Below are 14,110 nucleotides of genomic sequence, written 5' to 3' on the forward strand. Positions count from 1 at the left end.
GGGTGGCGGGGTGCTGAGGGACCTTATGTTGGGGTGTGGAGGGGCCCAGTGACGGCTGTGCGTGTGGGGAGGGCCCTGAGGGACCCTGTGGTGGTTGGGGGGGGGGCCCTGAGGGACCCTCTGCTGATGCCTGAGGGACCCTGTGGTGGTTGAGGGGGGGGGCCCTGAGGGACCCTCTGCTGATGCCTGAGGGACCCTGTGGTGGTCTGGGAGGCCCTGAGGGACCCTGTGCAGATGCCCGAGGGTGCTGAGAGACCCTGCGAGGCAGGAACGATCCTGCGCCGCTGGCCGGTGCGCGGGCSCTGGGCAGCCGGGCTGTGCATCGTCCATCGCTGCGGGCGCCTGGCCCGGGGAGGCGGCGAGTGTCGCCCTGGCACGTGGCCCCGCGTCGCTGCCGAGGTGACAGCAGCCGGTTTGGCTGGTTCGCTGGCGAGGCGGCCCGCGCGCTCGGGCTCGCTGGGTTCCCCTCGCGCGTGGCCTTCCCTCACCGTGGCGCCGCCAGGACGGGGCCGGCTCTCGGCTGCCCCGGGGTCCGGCCGCGCTTTGCACGCTCGAGGCTGGCGGCGTCGCTGCGCTGGGGCGGAAATCGGGATCAACCGGTGCGTGCGGCAGCGTGGGCGCCGCCGTAGCGGGATGGGGGCTTGCTCGGGCCCGCGTCGCTCTGCCGCGCAAAGCGCTCGGGTGTCATCTTCGTGATCCGTGAGGGGCAGGTAGGGCCTTGGGTTTGAATGCGTTCTCCGCATGGATGTTACCTTTCCGTCTTGGAAGGTGCGGAGCTGTGCTTGGTTACTTGTGCTTTGAGTAGATGGTTCTGCGGAGGTGGGGTCCTAGTATTTCATGCTGAATGCTGACTTACAGTTTTCAGCATCCCACACTTATTTACTATATGCTGTCATTTTTCCTGATTGATGAATTGGCTTATAGTTTACCTTGACTTTTTTTAGTTTTAAGTTCTGCTCCCTATGCCTGCCTCGTTTCTGGGAGCTACTGACCTGCAGATGAGATGCCCACGTATCACCTCGCCGCTCAGGGCAGCTCGGCCATGTTCGGAGCCGGTGTTAGACTTGTGGGATCTCCTGACAAAGGCTATGCTGTAGGCCCCTCCTGCTTTCCGCTCTATCTCTAGTGCTGCTACCTAAGGCAATTTAGTGTTCTCTTTTCAATGCCTCGGCTGTCATGGGGCTCAAGGTAATCGTTTTGGTTACCATCCCATTAATATGGTTCCTGCTGCATTAAAACCAGGAGTTATATTTTCCCGCTCATTGTAGCACCTTTGTGTATGTGTTTAAAAAACAAACTACCAAAAAAAGCTCTTCCAAAACACAACATGGAGGAAAAAATGTAGTCTGTGACTCTGTATGTCCCTGACTAAAAATATGACTTGAGAGATGAAGAGGGTTTTTTTTTCTCCCCCTTGCTTACTTACCCAGTTTGTAGAATGGAGGCAGTACCTCCTAGGGATTTGTGAAAGTTCATGAGTTGCTTTGAGATCTTTGAGCGGAAAGATTTAAAAACACATGATGTCTGTATTAATATGTAGGAAGAAAAAAAGAGCTACAAAAAAGGAAGTGCCGTTATGCCTGCTGCTTGCTAAGAATTTTATTTTAAGAGCAGAAATATACACGCAATTCTGAAAATAGCAATGCCAGAGAATGATTTTTCTTAAGTGTGTGTCTGTGTGCACCTGCTGCAGCATGTAACAAGACAGCAAATTAAATACAGTGGAAAAAAAAATAATAATTTTTTTCCTTAACAACAAGGTATCTTAGTCTAAGGAATATATAACTGTTCAGTTACTGGCAAAACTGTCTCATGGCATACTGAAAATAGAATGACTGGAAAATGCATAGAAGATTATTAGTTCTTGGTGTAAGATTATGGCATTTTGGGGTTCTCTCTTCCCAACCAGTCCTTAATACACACTAGAAGATTTCCTGTGTGTACTAAAGTGCACTAAATAGTGCACTAAAGTTTTGTGTGTATTCGAGGGAGAGAGATATGTTGGCTGAAGCAGAAAAGCTTGGAAACATGACCTTTAATGTCCATATTTTTAGGGATCAAGAGGGAGATGATATGTTAGAGTTGTAATTGGACAAAAAATTCTCACATGTGTCTTTGTTACTATATGGTATAAAATCATTAGTTTTTGAATGTTAGAGTTTGGCAATGTGTTCTGAAGTTTGACATTCAAATACTGTAAAGAAATTCAGTTGTTTGTTTTCTGTTTAAGGAAAGAAAGATCTCAAAACCTCCACATAATTCTTAAATCATGGAAGTACTTTTCTTAGTTTTACAGAATTTGTATGGTTCCTTTCAAAGAGAAGACTTCAACTTTCAAGTGCGTTGGAGTGTGGGGGGGGAAACATCTGTCTTGTATTATCATCACAGAGGTGTACTATAGGGAATAAACAACCTCTTTCCTCCTGTGAATATACTGTAAGATGGAACAGTGCCAATATATGCTGATTAATATGACTTTCTGTATGAATGTGAATATCCAGGATAGCCTTTGTTTACTTAGGTTGGACAGGTTGGATAATTTCTTTAGTGTTTCTCTGTTTATCTTTTTGGCCATGTTAAAGTTTCTCTTGGGGAGTGACTGAGAATATCTTAAAATAGATCTTCGTTCAATAGAAATAGAGCGATCTGTCTTGCCAATATAATTTTCAAAACTACGTTTCTCTTTCTCTCTAAAACATTCAGGTCAAATGTTAACTCTCTATGTTAAATGCAAGTTCTCTAATGTTTGAACATGATGGCCATGAATGAATGCAGCTCTTGTTTAATCCTTTGGCATTCCTTGGGGACTACTGGCTCTGCTGGCATGTATAAAAAAGTAATGCACTGGAATCCTTATTGGACTGGCATGTTTAGAAATGCTTCAGTTGGATGGTGTTTTGTTATTTAATGAAAGGCAATTATATCCTGCATTAGCTGTAATCTCAGCTGCCCTGAGCTGGGTGCCAGTTTCTACTGGAGCAACCATTTCGTTCTTCCTGACCAGCAGAATTGAAGCCAGCTCTGTTGGCAGCATGGTTCCTGCCTCTGATGGTTTCAAACGTCCACTATTATGTCTGTGCTTGTCCAGGTGCCTGGCTTATACAGGCACTTTTGCAAAGTGATGCTGCACTCACATGACCTGGGGGAGTGGCACAGTTGACACTTAAAATATCCACAAATCTGGTATCTAGTCCATGGCTTCAGAAAGATTGGAAAGGATTTAAAAGAAGTATTCTACAAACAGAATGTACTAGTTTCTGCCTTACCACCTGCCTAACAGTTTTCCACCTGGAGGTCCTGGTCAACTGTCCTGTACAAACTCAGACATGAGGTCTTTGGGTGAATGGTACCATTCATTTAATTTGAAACATATCTCCACTCTATTTTTCTAAGGAGAAACACCATTAAAAGCTGTGCAGTTTTCTTAATCTTTATATTCTCGCTGTCTGTATTTTTAGATTATTTTGATGAGAAATTGCAAGACAATGAGCGAAACTCAGTGATAGAGTTGGCTTATCTGTCTCTGTCATTCTGCTTCTATGCTTGACAGCAGGATCCACTGAATCAGAGCAATATTTATCTAAGCTCTGTATTTGTGCTTCTAGTTTATTATATGCCAGCCCTGTAGCAGTCATGGTACTATTTAAAAGGGTAAGAACACTGAGAGCTAAAAAAGGATTGCTGACTTTGTTTTCAAGAAGTGTGAAATAGTTACAGTTTCATCCAAGTCTATCAGAATTAAATTCTTACTGTAAAAAAGTGGCATCTTTGCTTCAGCTACTTCAGTTGTAATTATATCAGTTAGTAGCCGTATGTCCTTGTTTATATGTACTTGGTTTTGAGGATGACAGGAGATGATATTTTCCTTTTCAAACTTTCATTTAAACTTTAGATCTCAAATAACTTAGCTTATGTTCTACCGTTCCAAAATCATAATTGCTGTTGTGGACTGAATGCACTTACTAAGATAGTTAAAGTGCATTATCATCAGGAGAAGCCAGTGCTGATAGTCAAATAAAATACTCTTTTTGTTATTGAAATGGAGGGCTGTTGAAAACCCAGTTGTGAATCTCCTTGGGAAAAAAAATGAGGAAGAATAATAAGTATTGATAACGGGCTTATCAGAAGACGTGGTAATTTACTTTCTCAGCTGAAAACTTTCTCGCCTTCTCAATCCTTGACTCATTCTGTAGAGAATGATGTGTGTTTAGGAGGATCATGTGCTTTCTAGTCTTTTAATAGACTCTAGCAGTGACATTTTTATAATGCATGTGTACACTGGCAATGTGAAGTGTTAGAGTTTGCATCGTATCTTCTGTGAATTTTTTGGCTTTTTAACAGTTATTAGCTCTTCCTTTGTTAATTAAAGGTGGGAATCTTTCTAAAAGCTACATAGATTTAGAAAGAATTACTTATAATATTGCTACCCAAAAATAACTTTAAACTGTTACAGACATTAGGAGTCCTCTCTTATTGATGCTCCGTATTCAATAATCTAAGTCTTCATGTTTCAGTGGTATACTTTTTTTTTACTGAGGCTCTCAAAACTGTTAGGAATCTGGATGAGCATAGTAGGTTACAGAATGATAAGATGGGGTGACTTAAAATGTCCTTGATACAGAATTAAAATCCATAAACAGAACAGAAGCTTTAATGAATTACCTTTCTCATGGCATCATTGTAATGTCTGACTGATGGTTTGAGACCCTAAGCCTTTTACTGTCTTTCATCTGAATTATCTCCTTKTTCATAGTACAGTTTCTCAGCCACAGGAATTTGTCCTGCCTTTTTCTCCCAAACATAGGCAGAGAGAATCCAGTCTATTCTGTTTGCGGTGAAGATCCTTCCCTTTCCATGGTAGAGAGACAGCCATGTCTCTTATTTAGCCATTTAGCGATGTCACTAAAAACATGTAATTTTCAGTAGATGTGTCTCATGGTGCTTGCCTTTCTAACTGTATTATATTCAAATTTTATATCATCTTCATGTATACTGATAATCTTGTGCTGCTAAATGTATTGGTGGCAACACTTTGGCTTTTCCATTTAGCTTTAATAATTAATTGATCTGATCTGAAGTCACTGGGAGAAACTCAAGACTATTTGAACGCAAGTCTCCCATCTACCTGTTGGTCTCTTCTGTGGAACTTGTAAGAATGTAATTCTCTCAGAAACCTCCTGCCTTTTATTTAATCTAGTTTAAATTAACCAGCAGGTTCAAAAGGAGAAACAGAGCTGTATGCAGGCCTGGCTATCATATAAAGGCCTTGAGGTTGGAAGATAAGCTAAAAGCCTTTGGTCCTTAATATGTTACAGGTCTGTGAACTCATGCTGAAAAGAAAACTGTTCGAGTCATCTGTACAACCTAGAGATATAGCATCTACTATCTGTTTCAGTTAAGAAACAACTCTAAAATTACTGGTTGAGTTCTAGATTAATGTTATTAGAGCTAATGAGGTCAACATTGTGGGACTTTTGGATTGCTTCCCAAATAAAATTTGTTCTTCCTAAGTCCCTGTAAGTGTGCAATAAGATAGGAGTGTCTTCCAAGTTTTTAAAGAAACAGAGATTCATCCTTTGCAGATACAAAGAAACCAGAGCTATTTTTGGGGAAGTCCTTAAACTGTGGTGTGATGGTTGCCTGATAGAGGTATGAGTGATGACAACACCTAGTGTTTACATTACAGTCTTGGGGCTATTTTGAGTATTCTTTGGGTGTCTTTGTTTCACTGAACATAATAGTTGCTTCAGACTAAGTAATTTTTATCTAAACCGGTGCCCTCTGTAACAGAGTTCAAAGATTTGCAAGATCTCCACTGGTGATCATGTAGATGTGATACAATTTGAGTAATTTATCAGCCATTCTTTGCCTCAAGTTATGTTCATCAGACTAATGATACTGTCAAAAGAACTGTGTCATGCTAATGGGCGTACTTCCCAACTTATTAAAACCTTTTGGTTTTGTATCTTTAAGATAGCCAGAGTAAATTGTATTTTGAGTTACGCAGAAATTCTAAAGCTTGCATACTAAAGTAATTTCCTGGAGTCATACTGGTGGTGTCTCTGAAGGCACTTCAGAAGAGTGATGGATTGCTTTCATTCCATTTAGTTTAATTAGGTGTAACTATTAAATTATCAGAGATGAACTTATTCAAGAGTCTGTCCCTAAAAAAAAAAAAAAAAAAAATTCGCATTCATATTAAGAATTGTAAAACAGTACGAGAAAGTGAGGCTTTGTGGCTCAAGCAGGATGAGAATTTGCCTTTGTGAAGTGTATACTTGTCTAGAATTTATGTGAGGGTTATGTTGGATTGGGCTGGAATGTGCTGAAGTGGAATATATTCAAGTGTCATAAGAAGAATGATTCTATATAAGCTATGGGATATTCTTTCATTATTATTATTATTTTTTTTATTATTATACCAGTATGTGCAAACTGTATGCTTAGGAGAAAGTTCTGAATTCTTTTTATTTCTTGCACCTGATAAACTGAGCTATTATCCAAGTTTTAAATACAAAATCTTTCCTATCCTTAAAAATGAAGTACAAAACACCAATTTGATAGGCACCTACCAGTCCATATATTTTGATGCTGGCAGTAAGCATAGCACCTAGTAATCCAAATAAATAGGCTCTCGTGGCACATAAACATGGAACTAAATGATGCATATTTTTCTGGTGTCTCTTCTTATTGGAGTGATGTACTTAAAGAATGTATTCACATCATCATATTCCTTGCTCAATGGACATCAAAATCCATGGTTTCTGGAAGACAGAATAAGACTAAAGTTGTGTTTTTAAATGCTGAGTAATGCTTAAATGCTTTCTTTCTCCTAATTGCTCTGTGTTGAATGAGTAGTCACATATAGACTCCAAAATACAGACCCTTATTTTATTAAATTCTTAAATTCCCTTAATTCTCTTTATCTTCTGTATTCCATTTAAATTCTCTCTTAAATTCTATTCACTTCAGCTTAAATGATACCTGAAGATACCTGTGTAATCCCATAGTCTAATCACTGAACAGTGCAGTTGAATTCTTAAGCAACGTTAAGATAATCAATTCAGCTTAAAAGTGACCACTACAGAGGCTGTTATAGCAGTACATGCTGTTTATGATTTGCTTTGTCAGCTATCAAATGCCTACAGTGCTGTTTCTGGCCTGTTTCTGTCAGAATTTGCTACTCATTCCATAAACGTTTTGGAGCTGAAAATACATGTTGAATTTGCACCAAGTCATGATCATTATGTTCCCAAAGTAGTTTACTTGCCATTTAGCTAATTAACTTCAGTGGCTAAATGCAAAGAGACCTTGATGTGAATTTATGGCTCCAAAATAGTTGTATTTAAGTAGGAAATAGCTAAGAATACAAAGTGTGTTGCATTGTTACAAGAGAAGTTCTGAAAAACTAATGCATGAAGGCTTCCAAATTCATCTTTTTGGTTTAACTACTTATAATTATTCCAGAACCATATGCGAGGCTTAGTGTGACATTTGTAATGGATATTGTGTGCTGAAGCATTATTTCATTGTAAATGTAAGCCAACTTTTGTAAAACTGGATACTGATAATCCAGTCTTTTTGGTTGCTCAGCATGAAGTACCTCAGCTAGACTCAGTTCTACAGGACAGAGGTCTAGTACCCCTACCAAACTGGGTGCACTTTAACATAATGAAATTGAGTACTCTAAGTATCAAATAAAGAAATAATCTGAAGAAAATGAGTTTGATTGTATGAAACTCCAAATGACCAACTTGGTCTTTTTTTTTTTTTTGAGACTTCCATATAAATGAAAGAGACTTTTTATTTGCCTTTATATAAGGCAAATAATATATATAAATGTAAATGTATATATATATACATTGTATAAATGTACATGTGTTTGGATAGAGGCAGATATCTGTCTTACAAGAAATGCCTACTGGGTCAGACCAATAGCCAGTTTAGCCAAGTGTTCTCCCAGCACCTGGCAGAGAAGGCACCATGATCAAGAAGATTATTGTTTGGGGATGAGGCTCATCTCCTCCACTCCGGGTGTGCTGACTTTACAATTTCCCAAAACACAGGAAATTTGACTGCGTAATTTGTGGTAGTGGGGCACTACGCTCATATTCTTCCCTGGAAACAAAATAAGACAGTGGCAATAGAAAATGCTATTTAGGGAGGACATGTGAGCCTGGACGCTTTCTGCAGTTTATCCCCCTTGTATATCCACGTTATTCAGAATTATTTTAGTAAGGATATTGGTGGATATGTCCTTATCTAGTTAGTTTGTGGACCTGCTGTTCATGAATTCATCCGATTCCTATTTGAACCTTTCGGAAGTTGGCCTCTGATCTGGGACATTGTTTCAAAGAGAAATATTACTAAAGAGGCAGGAAGAGACAAACAGTAATGCAATGTGAAGGCATTTATTTTGTTTAAAACTGAAATATGGTTGTATTTTTAAATTTTATATAATTTTAAAAAGCCTCTAAATTCTATTAAAAGCTTTATTTTAATTGCTTTGGGCAATATGTATCCTCACTTTTACAGAAACCTAGTATCAATCTACACAAATATAACTGTTAGAACTGTTATAAACAGTAGATCTGATTCATGTGAAAGATGCTTATTAATTTTAAAGTATTTGCTTTTGGAACACTGTGTTTTAACATTGGAAATGTTTTCCAGGTTGTAAGCATTTATAATCATGAAGGGTCTTAGCCCTTGGAGTAACTCTTGGGCGAAAAGAAAACTCTTCCAGGTTATTATCTCTAAACCACTGTCAGGGTTTTTGAGGCATGATTCATGAGCTTTTGAAAGCTTGGCAATAATGGTATGAACATCTAGAGTGTGAAAAATACTCAAGAAGTGCTGTTCAGACTGCTGTTTCAAGCATAATGCTTCATGTGATGAGTTTTTCCCTTAGGAAAGTGAAGTTCCTGGTTTGTGGTGGTCTTTGAAATATATTTTCCATATCATTTTTCTACAGAAGGGAATTTGTGGTTTGTTTTGTACATGTCATTATATTTTCTTCACGGCAGGGTTAGAACTTCTTGTTTTGTTTTGTTTTTTAAGATACCTACTGCTTGACTACCACAGTGATTAAACATGATCTTCTCTGGTAACAGATCCCTGGGAGTTCTTCAGAAGATTTACTTTGCCTAGCAGAATTATTTATTTTACACAGGTATTTGAAAATATTTAGTATGTATTAGTCTTAAGGTTTATTTTGCAAACATCAGTATACTTAGCAGAATTAACAAGTCAGAGCTGTCTCTTTTTTTAAGCTTAGAAGCATGTTGACCTTGAAAGGCGTTTTCCAACAATATTTAGTCTCTTAATGGTGTTAACTATGAATTTAATACTAATCTTTTTAATATAAAAATTTTTGAAGAACTTGTGCATGACCAGTTGTGGATGATGGTTCATAAACTAATTGTTTCACTTTGTTATTGTACAAGAAAACCACATGAGAGTAGCGTTCTGGTCTCGGAGTACGCTGCACAGGGTCAGGCTGCATGTGTCGGCACGCAGAAGACTGCCGTTACGCAGTCTGTGTTTTGAGTCAATTCAAACGTTATGCTGCTCTATTCTAGAATGTCCTCTTTGTTCCCCCACCGAATTTACAGACAGCTTGCTCTTCTCCATGGAAACACTGCATCTGTTCCATGGTAGTTGCGAGGTGTAATGTTAGCAAATGTTTCTTCCTTAAATTGTCAAGTCATAGTTTCAAATGTTTTATCAGATAAAACATTTTACTTTAATGTTGGCACTACCTGTCCTGAGGAAGGAGGGTGTGGCGATGGCAGCACGCTTCTCAGATGTCAGCTAAGATTAAAGAGCCACTGGTACTGTTCTCTTTTAGTTGTGACTGTAGGGGTCTTATGTGGAGTGACCTAAGACTTTAACCTTTTTTTCTTCCTTGATTGTGCCTTTAGGTTTTTGGGTACTAGTTGTTAGAAATACTGTTCTGAAAGCAACAGCAGTGGACAGCACTCTTTTATTGTAGGAATTCCTCTCTTGACTGTTGGAAAATACTGTGCTTTGAGGTGGTGCTAAGAGCAAGGAAGAGTGTACCAAATTTACTTGCACTGAGACTTAGATGTTTTCTTAGGTGATTAGACAGCTTGACCACAAATCAATGCATCTCTTTAAACTCCAAATTAGCAGTGCATATGATGTATTCACTAAAATGTGCTTTGCCTTTCTCTTCACTTATATATTCTGGTCTAAATTTTCTAAAGCAACTGGCAGTTCTGGATGTCTAAACTTCTGGGAGTTCAGTCTGAGATGCTTTAAGTGAGCCTGCCTCTCCCCCCCACAAGTAATGAGTGTCTTCCCTCTGTGATTTATTTGCTTCAGACTTTGACTCTTTCAATATCTTGTCACTCATGAAAATTGACTGTTTCTAAGACGAAAGATAATACTGCACATCAAAATCATCCCACTAAATTGAGTGACATAAGTATGTTTCAGCAGTGAATGGTAAAAACTTCAGAACTGTCTGGCTATATGGTTTTTAACTCAGGGTTGTGTGGTTAATTTTTTTTTATCACAACCTGTTGACACAATTCATATATGTTATCAGTGTATTAGAATTTATTTTTCTTAGACCAGTGGTTTTCAGCCTATGGCTTATGGATTGCTTTGGTCCATGAACTACACCAAGGGGTCTGTGAAATGTAACTAAGAAGAATAAACAAATTGATGATTGGTTATAAGTGGCAATGCAAAGCTTCACATCTGCATTTGAAAATGTCTAGTAGTCCACACAGAAAAAAATTACAATTCATTGTATCAGATTCTGTGATTTGCCGCCTTATATTTATAAAAGAAAATGTAACACGTTATCGTATTTGAAATCATAATTTCAGCAAGTCGTATGTTTGATATCTCTGCTGTAGCACCTTAAATAAATAAATAAATAAATATATTTTTTAAATGTTCCAGCCTTGGTGACAGTCTGATATGTATTTGGTAAAACTAAGCATGCAACAGAACTGCTGGCAACTGCAATTCCCACCAGTAGCAGCACAAGCGCAAAGCTTGTGTTTAAAATCTCCTCTTTGAGCACAGTTTCTGTTTAGGTGGAATGTGTGGCTTTCTGAACACCAAAATAGGACAGATTATCAGATGACTTCTCAGCATTTCCATAGTTTCCTGATACAATCTTTAGGAAATTTTCAGTTAAGTTATTGCCTGTTGGTAATTAGATTTTTTTGAAGAAGAACTGAAAAAGATTCAAGGAAGGAAAGTGAAGAATTCAAGTCAAGTAGCTAGTTATTACCACACTTTAGTTCTCATAAGGGAAAATTGTCATCTGGAGCCTGTGAGGAAATTCTATAGTGTGTAATACTTAAAATCACGTGATGCAAAATTAAGAACTTGCAGTGTTTTGTTAATTCTGTTATGAAATGCTAATATGAAAATGAAGATTGTGGTTCTTTCTAAAAGTGAAAGCTGCATTTTCACTATTGCAATAAGGTAGTAATATGCTAAAATGAGTTGCCTAGATTTTAGCAGTTTGTTGCATTAAGCTATGATTTCAGTAACACTGAAACCAGGGCATGAGAGATCGTGTTACTTTTGGCCTAGCTGAAGGCTTGTATATTGAAAAAAGCAAATGACACAGCAGATACATAACCCATGACTGTGGAGAGCAGGATTAAAATATGAATGAGTGCCTCATGCCAGGAAATGCAGTATTAGAATGTTCTAGCTTTCTGTTGACGAAAGCTTTTAAAACTTTATTTAATAATTGTTTGAAACTGGCTATTCAAAAGCAAGATATAATTGGGGGGGAGGGATTTACACAAGATTTATATTTTATCATATATTTTGTACCCACCTATCCTATATATATATATTTTGCAATCTAAACAGCACTTGAATAGCCAGTTTCAAAAAAATATAATGGTAGAATATTGCTTCCTGGTTTTAGGAAGCAGGGGTTTTTCAGAAGGGAAYTTGGCTCTTGCCTTTGGCCCAAAAGAGGTAGTTGAATTTTCATAAATCTTGTGTTTGCCACTGACAGAGGTCTGTGAATTAAAAAGAATTCTGACCTTGATAATTCTTGTATTTATGTGTTTGTATCAAATCCTTCTTTATTGTGACTTGGAATTGCAACCAGTAGTGATAAACTGGCACCATCATAAAGTTGGGAGGAAGGAAAAAAGAAAGAACTGACAGATGTCAGTGGCTCTTTTAGGTTTGTGCAGCCTTTTTTTGCTTGTTTTCTGCTCTCCTTGTTTTTTTTCTAGATGAATTTGCAACTTTGGGGTTGTATTCCCACTGAAAGATGCAGGATATGGGTGCAAGAYTCTTCAAGAGAACTGTTGCATAAGCACAGCTTGGTTCCTGAGATTCTGTAGAATTAATTGTCTTGCAGGGTTGATTAATTGTGTGCTGGTCAAATGACACCTTTCTCCTTTTTCCCTTTCCACTGGAGACCACATGACCCATTTTTATATGGCTAGTGATGACGTGACGTTCTGATTTTTAGCAGTGACGAAGATCAGTAGAAATCTGTTTTCAAAACAATTTCTCGACTGTGTGCAGTGTGCCAATTTGCTAACCATTCCTTCCCCCCATACTCCTGTTGGAATTTTAGTGCTTGTGTTACTTTTCGTAATGGACTGCTCTTAGTGACTGGTAGCTAAAAAAAACTAGAATAGCCGCTTCTTTTCAAAAGCAGAATAAAAGACAAATGGAGACAGGCCCATAAGATCTTTCATTATAGCATGAACACAAGTTATGAACACTGAACTGTCTTTATTCATTCTGGATGATACTCATTCAGTATGATAATTCTGAAGTGAACCATGCTTTTACTAATAGAATCAACATTAATTAGGGTTTCTCCACATGTAACATGAGACTAATCTGAAGGGAAGTGTTGTGGTAGTGCGTTATTTGGAGCTGGCTGAAATGGGTTACAGACGTAATCGGTGATCAGCTGCATTATAATCCTTTAGGTGAATAGCTTACTGTTTAAGAGTAATGTAAAGTGCTCATATATCTTAGGTATAGATCTGTTAATTACCAATTGTAATGATGCATAACAAAATTTATTTAGCATTCCTCTTGATTCAGTATAAGAAGAGCCAGATAATGATGACACTTTGAAAAATGAAAATTACTTGGTGTGTTTTGATAAAGGAAAACGAAGTCTTGCACTAATCTCAAAGGCTTTTCTTTGTAACACGTCTGTATTTCTTTACCAAACCACAAAGTTTGGCATGATTGTATACAGTTTGCTCCTTCCATGGATTTTGATGGGTTGGGAAGAAATAGGGCCATACCTGTCCCTGTACTTCGATTTCAGAGATCTCACTCTCTGCTTTGCTGTTTGTGAATATGAAAGCTCCCATTTTAAATTTAATAGTAAATTGGTGTGGATCTTACAGAAAGAGCAGAGAAATTTTTCTCTTCAGTAGTCATAACTGCAGATGGGTGGGTGACATACTTCTGGCAGTGCTGGAAGAAGAAATGTTCAGCAATCTGCACAGTGCTACTTCAGAGTTTTCATGCAGCATAACTTAAACTGTAGATAAATACCATACAGCTGAGCTGGTAATTAACGCTTTTTAAAGTATAAATTTATTGCAGGCTAATTAGAAAATGGCTTAAATTTGGCACGGCCAGTCTTGAAATAGCAGAAGAATGTTTCACTTTGTCATATAGGTTCACAGAGCTGCGTGACTGACAATTTCTTTTTTCACAGTGAATTGATTTTTAGCAACACTACTGTGCTTGCTATTAATAATACATGAGAGGTAAAACTTATACTGGTAGGTAAAAGACATGGGTGGCGTTTCTCTTTAGTCTTCATTACTGTAGCACATCAGTCTCTTCTTTACTAGTGTTTCTCTTGCCTTTAAATGTGCCGTGTGCTTGGCATGCACACCTGGGTGCTAGTAACACTGGTTCTGGGAAATCCGCAGTTGGCCAGCTCTGCCTGTCGTGTGGGACGACTGGTGCCAAGATGCTGAGTAAATAGCAGGGCTGAGACCTGCTTTACGGTTCTTGTTTGTCATAATCTGAGCAAACAGTCTGACATTGCCACATGTCTACATTTCCTTTATATTTTTTAGGTTTTTGTTTAGGTATGTGGTGATTTTTAAGT

At 38.4% G+C, this 14,110-nt stretch overlaps 1 protein-coding gene and 1 non-coding gene across 6 annotated transcripts in view; both read left to right on the plus strand.

Moving 5' to 3' along the window:
• Window positions 1-14,110, plus strand: part of CLIP1 (CAP-Gly domain containing linker protein 1) — an 84,647-nt gene that overhangs the window by 4,548 nt on the left and 65,989 nt on the right. The gene's annotated exons all lie outside the window — the stretch shown is intronic.
• LOC112962593 lies at window positions 7,962-8,121 on the plus strand. Its single transcript, XR_003252356.1, has one exon. It is a non-coding gene; the product is annotated as a U1 spliceosomal RNA (small nuclear RNA).

The sequence above is a fragment of the Apteryx rowi genome, unplaced genomic scaffold (genome assembly GCF_003343035.1).
Source record: "Apteryx rowi isolate R43461 unplaced genomic scaffold, aptRow1 scaffold_15, whole genome shotgun sequence".
NCBI lineage: Eukaryota > Metazoa > Chordata > Aves > Apterygiformes > Apterygidae > Apteryx > Apteryx rowi.